Source organism: Nicotiana tabacum, chromosome 18 (genome assembly GCF_000715075.1).
Source record: "Nicotiana tabacum cultivar K326 chromosome 18, ASM71507v2, whole genome shotgun sequence".
Taxonomy (NCBI): domain Eukaryota; kingdom Viridiplantae; phylum Streptophyta; class Magnoliopsida; order Solanales; family Solanaceae; genus Nicotiana; species Nicotiana tabacum.
This window is the reverse complement of record NC_134097.1, coordinates 63,103,595-63,113,321: the sequence shown is the minus strand read 5'-3', so window position 1 is coordinate 63,113,321 and position 9,727 is coordinate 63,103,595. Positions and strand designations below refer to the sequence as shown.

The window sequence follows — 9,727 nt, the reverse complement described above, 5'->3', positions numbered from 1 at the left end:
CCACTAAAGGTTCACGAAGAGGATCAATGGGTTCTTTAGTCCCTAGATGAAGATCTTTGAGAAAGTGAACCCCTAGTTCTAGAAGGTGGAGTAGAACTCAATGAAGGAATAGAGGGGCCTCGTGATGAAGAAGACCCTAAACTACGAAGCCTTCATCCTCTTCTACTTCTAATAGGAGCAAGAGAAAGGTTATCAATAATGGTGACTCTCCGAGGGTTAGGGTTTGAAAAAGACATAGTAGTACGAGGAAGAAGAAAATTAAAATTGAATACTCTAAACTTTTTGTGAAAAGACAAAGGTAAAAAGTTATATTTATAGTCAGAAGCAACCGTCAAAGGAAAAAGCGCAATGATGGAAACATCATAATGAGAACTGTTGCTTCGTAATTGACAAAGCCGTAAAAAAGCCTTAAAATGCCCTGAAGGGTTGCAGAGCCAACCAGGAGACACCATGTGTCATGGACATTAAATGGAAGAGACAGATGAAGTATCAGTTCCAGGGAAGAATTAATGGCGGGAAATATTCCCGCTTTAATGAGGTCCACTTCCCAAATATTCTATTGATGAATAAATGGCAAGTGGAGGGACTATCTGTATTGGAAAAAATTAAGTTTATATATGGAATTCATTATAAGATGACACGTGGACCAGTCAAAGAAAGATAGGTGATGACGAATAATCAAAGAGGCATGAGCTTCAACAGGCACAAGCAGATATTTAGGGAAAAAGCAAGGAGGATAGGCGCTCGAACCACTTTATGATGGAAGAGAATGAATCTGATAGTAAATAAGGTATAGATACGTACTATTGGGCATTAAATACGGAAAACGTTAAGGAATCTGTATTGAATCAAATATGATTACTGATTGTAGTGTTACATTAAATGTCATTAAATGCCATTAATTGACAATAATGGCTCAATTATGGTAGAAACGAAACGTATTACCTAGAAATAGTTATAAAAGGAGAAGACTGATTATTTGTAAAGACACGAAATACTATTGAAATACATTGATTTACTTTGCATTCGATTATTATTTCTCAATTATTCCTATTTCTATTTGATTATCAGTAACTCGAGTTCTTCTAATATAAGCTTTGACCGAAGTCCTTATTTTTGGTTAAACAGGTATGCAACAAAAGTACACCACCTATCTCTTAATCTATTTTTGTTTTGGGAGCCTTGTTGTTTGAGGATATCGTGGGCATAGAGATGTTCATCAGGTCAATGAAAAAGATTAGTCCACCAAACAATGCCCTATTCTGAGAAAACTTGATAAAAAGTTGAGAATATTCTCTTCTTCGAACATCATAGTTGTAGAAGTCATATAAGAAGAGTATATGGTAAACAGGGTAGATGCAAAAATTTGATTATGGTAAACCTAATATTACTTTGGATGGATCTTATACTATTTTAGATGTCTAACAGATTTTGAAAGAGAAAAATTTGTTTTATCCCAAACAGAACTCTAACTTGAGAGAGAGAGACGATAGTTAGAGCAATATCAGGGACGTTGAATGATAAAAGGGAATAATATCTTCAAATAATTCATAATAGAGAAATATCAGGGAGGTTAAAAAATATCATGTATTTTGGGTAACCAAAAGTTACCATATATACTAGGGAATTCTTGTAACCAAAGAATACAAGTTGTAAACAGTAAATTTTCATAGTCCAACCCTATAGGGTTTTAGGATCCAATCTATATAAATATATAAAGCAGGTCTTAACAGAGCTTATGTGGCACTTCTCTTAAGCTTGTAAAGGGATTTATCTTTTTTGTCATTTTTTTGCTTTTTAGTCTATTTTCCTATCAGTAAATCTTTATCTTCCAAAAGAAAGAATGAAACGTTGCCACAATTGAAATAATGGAAAAACAAATTCTTTCTTCCAACAGAAATTAAAGAACGAAGCGTCGCAACAATTGAAATAATTGAACGGTTACAATTTGCAATAATACTGATAATTAAAGTTGAAAAGGAGCAATACCAACAGTTTGCAACTTATGCAAGTATTTCTATAAGGATTTTAGTTAAAGACATTCTTGTCCGTAAACTATGATGTGAGAAGCACCAGTCACCATTTCCAAACGCCTCACACAATGGCATTTCAATGCAACATATTATCGATGTTACTGCTCCGGTAGTTTGCAAGCCAATATTATGGAACTATGGATCAGAAAGTTAATTAACAAGGTTTCCGATTAAGCTTGAAAAAGAGGTAAGCAAACTTAACCTCGCCTATTTTCTATATATTCAAAAGGTTGTGCATTGTTTTACTCTATCTATATTGAGATCTCCACAAAGTAAAGAACTTTTAATTATTTGCTACTATAAAATCTGCACGAACTGTGAGTTTGTTAGTGGATTTTTGGTTCTTCATATGTGTCGGAGGAGGAAGTAATCACACATTCCGTGAGATTGAAGAAAAATATTTGTTCAGGCTGTGTCCAAAAGTTATGGAGTTGAATGTAAATAATTTTTTCAAGTAACTATTTAGTTCAAACTAGAGTGAAATATTGTACATCTTAAATAAACACTTGGAAGCGCTCACTGGAAAGATATACAGCTTTTCTTATCCATCTTTTGAAAGCCGTTTCTAAAATTACAATAAGGTGCAAATCAATTTAAATATTGGCATAATTGTAGTAAGGCCACGAACATCCACAAACATTATCTTTTTAAGGAAAAAAAACTTATGGGAAAGCAAAGAGCTCCACATAGCACTTCCAAATGGAGAAATTTGATATAAATATGTGCACACGTGCTGCATAAATATCAACATTAAAAAACATATAAGTGAATAAGTACACTTAGACCGGAAAAAATACAATCTTAATAAGCTACAATTAACAGGTTCTACATCGATCAAAGTTGGATCTAGAATTTAAGATATATGGATTCTATCTATAGGTTCTTGTTATTGAACTCATTGTATTTTTAAAGTTATGAGTTCATCCTACAATTTTACTGGAAATTTTATGCATCAATATATGTATTTTCAACTCTTTTTTCTCTCTCACATGCTTAAGGAGAGTAAATATATTTTCTATACCATGAGATCACGGGATGATAGAAAATACACTTTTACAAGTTGGTGTGTAGTTTGAACTATGAGACCAGTTGAGAGGGGACTTATGTAATAACCATTTTTTCAGATTTAAAATAAGGAAAAATTATACAAGTATTAAAATTTATCTCTAATGAATGGAAATAAAATTAAGTACTTATATACATATATCAAATAATGTATACAAAGAAAATACTACATGTCTTAACGTTTGTTACTCATTGCACATGAGATCAATCTTTCTTCAAACGTTATAACACCTCTAAAGTGATGGAAAATAGAGGAAAACAAGTGTTAACAATAAATTAGATAAAAACTTGAAATTTGATTTATTTAAATTAAATGGCTAAAATATTTTACCATTCACATGTTAATAGAACGATTATTTAAAATCTTTAGTTTTCGAGTGCGGATATATTTACTAGTACTATATAAATCAAGGACGGATTAAAACAACCAAAACTTTGACTTAAAAAAAAAAAGAATATGGACTAATGTGTCAATTTTACTGTTGCAGACATAGCAAGACTTTTTCTTTTTCCTTTCTGATAAGTCCACTGGAAAAGATTAATTAAAAATTTCTACTGCTATTAGCAATTTATTTCAATTGTTAAGGAAAATATGGGACAAGTGCAGAGCGAAGCCATTGACAACCGATCTCAAATTGATTCATTAAAGGCATCGAAAGCCACCTCTGCTGATGAATCTCCGCCGCAATCTCTTGATTCTTTGATTGCTGGTAACATCTCTATTCTCTGCTTTTACTCTGTTTATTTCTTCTGTTTTTTTTTGCTTTTGGATAAATTTTTTATTCCTTTTTTCAAGAATCCAAAATCAAAGTTTAGTCTTTATTAATAGCTGCACTACAAGGGGCTTGCAAATTTATTAACTTTTTTTTTTCTTCTAACGGGGTTGGAGAAGAGCTGAGATGTGTAGTGAAGGTAGTAATCAAAGAATTAAGAGATTGCACCTAGAGGCGGATTTAGGATTTTAATTCTATGGTTTCAATATTTAAAGTTTTTAGCATTAAACTCATTATATTTTAAAGTTATAGGTCTATATCTACTACTATTTATTTTAATTTTAGTGATATTCACGTATAAATTTATGTTCTGTGGCGAAAGTACTGGGTTAAGTGTATGCTCCATTCGCCCCTGATTGCACCTATTGCTTTTGGCTCAACCTTTATATGCGTATGTTATTAATAAGCGCAATAACTTCACCTCAATATCAAACTAGTGGAGGTCGACTACATCAATCCTCTAGTTCTATTGGGTTCATTTCTCCACTACTTAATAATTTGTAATTAGGGATCTAAAATTAGAGATTCTCTAAACCTCTGGCGTTTCACTACACTATCTCTAATCAAATTGGCCTTTTGTGACCAACTAGTTGGTATTGATACTTTGTCTCCATTGACCAATAAAAAATAAGAAAAAGAGAGAAAAGGAAAGAAACCTTTGTTTCAATGTCTATTCTTTGAATTATATAGTATTTGCAAAGACTTGAGCGCAAGGAGAGCCTTGGCACAACCGTAAATATTACGGCCGTGTGACCAGCTAGTCACTGTGTTCAAGATGTGGAAATAGCCTTTTGCAGAAATGCAAGGTAAGGTTGTGTGCATAAGACCCAATGTGGTCCGGCCCTTCCCCAGATCCCACGCATAGCGGGAGTTTAGTATATCGGGCTGCCTGACAAAGTTTAGAGTAGTACTCTGCACCTTTGGACTTGAAATGTGGATTCATCTACGGTGGTCGGGGAAAGGGAGTAAAGGGGCTGGTTTGTTGAATATGTGGTTTCTTATGTGTCGATACTACGATGAAAGTTATATGCATGACGGTGTCAATATTTTGTTTGTGCGAAATGATGGAGTTGCTATTTAAGGAAGATAATATTGAAAAATGCAGTTTTCCTGCTATCATTAAAGAATTGACTTTCATTTTTGGCTATCTAATGCATGTTTTCTGTGTACTGAGACTTAACATTATGGCCAAGTTCAACTAGTTTGGGATTGAGTCAGAATTGATTGACTATTTGTTGATTGGAACATTGATAAAGCTCTGATTTCACTTCCCATATGAGTAGCTATCAATGCTATTTTCATGTATTGTTTTCTTACTGCAATCTGATTTTTGCAACTATCTCTACTTCTTGCTCTATGTCTCTATAAGTGTTTGTCGTTATCCCAAATTCCTGAGAGACAAATTGTCTTTGGATCCAGTAACTACAGTTGATCTATTTGTATAACATCAAGGTGTATACCAGATCTATAGTGAAAGTATGCTAATTAGTTATTTCCAAAGTCTTGAGCGCCGTGTAATAACAATATGGATTGAATACTTCCTAATGATGTTTGAACCATATTTGTAAAATTTAAAGACTCCTAAGAAATTTTCACAAATAGTCTTCCTTTCGTCTTGTAGAAGCTGCAGCATATGGTGAAGATGGTGAGAATGAGGTTGCTTCAGGCTTTTCGGATCATAAACTTGCTCAATAAAAGTTGAAATTTGTTACTTCTCTTTGCTCAAGAAACTGAAACTCTGTTTTTAGTCCATTGACGATAAAGCTCAGAAAGCCCTAGAATGCCCTTGCATTGCTCATTTACTGAGTGGACCCTGTGGCAACCAGTTTTCAGATGCTTTCCTCTGTTTTCTCAAGAGCACGGCTGAAGAAAAGGTAACTGAATTTGTCTGCTTCTTGCTATTTGTAGAGTTACAATCGGTGCATCTATCTCATCTCTCGTGAAGATATTCGTCACATCTTTTTAATTCAATTTAATTTCAGGGAGCTGATATTCCTCTATGAACCAAGGTTGTTAAGTGCCACATAAGTTATAACATGGTGACCATAGATCAGCTTATTAAGCTATAGTTGTGCCTATTTCTGTGTAACTGTGTTCTATATTACGAGAAAAAGATTAATGTTATGTGTGTGTCTTTATTTTTTCTTTTTTGAAAAAAGTTGGTCCAAAAATTAAGATTATGTGTGGTTTTTGTTTTCTGCTTGAGAGAAGTTCAGGTTTCCTTTCTCCATAGTCTAGAACAAGTTACTACTATGAACGGCGGTAGACAATACCACGCATTAAAGATCATTCTTGACCTAAAAAATTGGCCTCCACAGTTGATGTCCTAAAATTTGGTTGCTTGCTTATGGTAAATTGACTTTGATGTTATGTAAGAATTACGATCAGAAAGCTTAGTTCGGTGTTATGTAAGAATTACGATCAGAAAGCTTTGTCATCGTCATTCATACGCAACACTGAAAGAGAAGTGCTCAAAATTTTTCTTTGAACTGATAATGGAAATGAACATGAGTTTTCATTCAGTCTTTTACTTACTCGTTTTATTCGTTTTCCCTTTTCATGCTTCTAACATGTGAAAAACCTTCATTTCCGACTGTAGGGCTCTGACTGCGTTAGTCCCTTTGTCGCTCTTCAGAGTTGTATCAAGGCAAATCCTAATGCATTTTCAAAGGACATCCTGGAGGACGATGATAATACCAGGAAACAAGATGAAGTCAAGAAGGAGGAAACACCTAAACAAGAATACAGAATCATCCCCCCCATTTGGTCTGTAGAATCAAAGGGCTCTAAGCGTAAGGCGTAGAAAGTCTCACCTTTTTCTTTGTTCGTTTTTGGTCCTTTCTAGGAAGCTGGAGTGGTATAACACTACTGCACTAAGTAGCAGTGTATTGAAAAACTTTTCTCGTTGTGATTTACATGATCAGACTTTTGAAGTTTATTAAGCTGGAATTGTAGAGACTACTAGGCCATAGCTTTACTGGTTATTGTTATTGCTTTTCCGTCTATTTTCTGGCTCTTAGAATGCTGTTATTAAGCTGGAATTGTAGAGACTACTAGGCCATAGCTTTAGGATGCTCTTAGGATAAAATTTCAGTCTTCTTGAGCCGAGGGTCTATCGGAAACAGCCTCCCTACTCCCTCGGGGTAGGGATAAGGTCTGCGTACACACTACCCTCCCCAGACCCCACTTGTGAAATTTTACTGGGTTGTTGTTGTTGTTATACACAAAGATAACTTGCTTATTTGGCTAGCAAAAGTTTGGATGGATTCAGTTTCTCCGGTGATCCCAACTTTACCGTTGTCAATTGCTATTTCATGGAAAGCTTTAGTCAGTGTATCTCTATTACATGCGCGCCATGTAGTATTAAATGATTTAGCTTCACATTTGATACTTATGAGGTACGCGAAAGGTCCTTAAATTTCAAAAGGGTGTACAAATAGTTTGGATGATAAAGGGGAATGTCCTATACATTATTCTTTTGTTAGCTGTCTAATATTGATACTGTGGCAGGGTTAACCATGGTTAACCGATAAAGTTTATGTATAAGACTCATGTCATGTATTTATTGGTTTGGTGCACCGGATCTGAGATAACATTTTTCGGGTATTTTGTGATCAACCCTGGGAAGTCGATTTTTTTCCCGTGGAGTGACAAATATTTGTGCAAAAGAAAACATGTAAAATATTAATCCGTTTGACAGATATTTGAATTCACAAACCCCATAAAAAATCTTCTAACAGTACTCCTCCTTTGACAGATCTCTGGATTTTATCCTTTTATCAACATATTCTTTTAGTAATCATTAGAAATTATTAACTTGTCAAATATTAATATTGGAGAAGATCACAATAAATAAAGAACGAAATTATTTTGTTCAGAGGTAGATCCAAGATTTTAATTCTATGGGTTCAAAATTTCTATTTCAGCCACTGAAACTATCACCTTGTTGAGTTATGGGTTCATAGCTCAATTTATTCAGCAATTTTAATAAATTTTATACTGAAAATCCAGGTCTAGCATAAAAGTTATGCCATAACTAATATGCTGGATTCGCCCATGATTCTTTTAAGATTAACAAATCTGTTCCATCTTCTCGTTTTTCAACAACAACGCTGGAAATTCTTCCTTGTTCAACGGCCTCAAAGTGAAAGAAACTTCCCAATTGGTGTTATGTACAATTGCCTAGACAAACTCAGGATATAGAGTCAGCGAGTTTAGAATAAGTAGAATATTTTTTTTAAACAATTGTATATATACATATTGAACCAATAAAACCCGCCCTAAAAGAATAAGTAGAATATTTTTTTTAAACAATTGTATATATACATATTGAACCAATAAAACCCGCCCTAAATCTGACTCTCTTGACTTGTCCTTCGTATTCTCCTTCGCCTAACGTGTAGAGTCACACAAAGATAATTTGCTTATTAGTTGAAGAAAAGTTTCACGCAGCTTGTGAGTATACAATGTAAGAGTCACATAAATGAAATGATTCACCTTCTTTATACCTTCCTCAATGACCTACATTTCCCTATATATATACATCAATATATGAACATCTTGCAGCCAAGAAATTGTAAAACATGGAAATATTGGAAAATAAAAATGTAGAAGTAAACAGCAGTAAGTACAGGGGAAAAGTATGTGTGACAGGTGCATCTGGTTTTCTAGCTTCATGGCTGATCAAACGCCTTCTATTGTCTGGTTATCATGTCATTGGCACAGTTAGAGATCCAGGTACATGCAACTACTCCTACTCCTACTACTAGACTATGTTATACGCAGGGGCAGATGTAGTGTTCTATCGACGGGTGCAATTGAATCCATAATTTTCGATGCAGAGTAAAAATTTGTATGTAAAAATTCATTAAAATTGCAAAAGCAGATATGAACCCATAAATTTATAATGGGTTCGATGCTGAAAACCTTAAAAGTTGAGCCCATAGGGTTTGAATCCTTAATCCGACTTTGGTTATACGGATCCTTCATTTGCCTCCGCGAGAGCGATATACATATGCAAATGGAGTGTATTTTCTATGGATTCAACCAAACTTTAAGTTTTTGACACAAACATTCTATATAAAGAACATTAAAATTTCAACAAAATTTAAATTCTGAACCAATGATTTTAAAAGTGCAATGAGTTCAGTGCTAAGAACATTAAGATTAGACTCATAAGGTTTAAATCTTGGATCCATCTCTGAAAGATAAAGGTGAAGGTACTTCTTGCAAAGTCTTCAAAATACACTAAATATTAATAAATGCGATATCTTTCTATACCAAATATGTGTACTTAAACGAATCTATGTAACAATAGCTACTAGTAATGGAGATTTATCCACTCAAATCTGTTACATGGCATTGATGTTTTTATGTTAAAATCAGGGAACCAAAACAAAGTAGGCCATCTATGGAGGCTGCAAGGAGCAGAGACTTCATCTGGTGAAAGCTAACCTTACTGATGAAGGAAGCTTTGATGATGCTATTATGGGCTGTGAAGGTGTTTTTCATACTGCCTCACCTGTCTTGGGAAAGCCTACTTATGATCTTACGGTATTCAAAATATTCTGTTCGTTTCATTTTATATGACAATATTTGATTGAACGCGCTTTTGTAAGTCAAACATTTTAAAACTTCACAAAATGAAAAGAGTATCATATAAATTGAACAAAGGTCATCACCTTTAAGTGACTACATGTGCATATGCACGCTGAAATCATGAAACCTGCAATAGATGGTACCTTAAATGTGCTAAGATCCTGTAAGAAAAATCCAAATCTGAAACGTGTGGTTTTGACCTCATCTTCCTCAACAGCAAGGGTAAGAGATGACTGTCACACCTCCTTTTTCACTACC

At 34.2% G+C, this 9,727-nt stretch overlaps 1 long non-coding RNA gene across 1 annotated transcript; it reads left to right on the top strand.

The window, feature by feature from the left end:
* Positions 1–3,648: 3,648 nt before the first annotated feature.
* On the top strand, positions 3,649–7,145 carry LOC107814478 (uncharacterized). Its single transcript, XR_012702080.1, has 3 exons — positions 3,649–3,808; positions 5,493–5,745; positions 6,471–7,145. It is a non-coding gene; the product is annotated as an uncharacterized LOC107814478 (long non-coding RNA).
* The last annotated feature ends 2,582 nt before the right edge of the window (positions 7,146–9,727 follow it).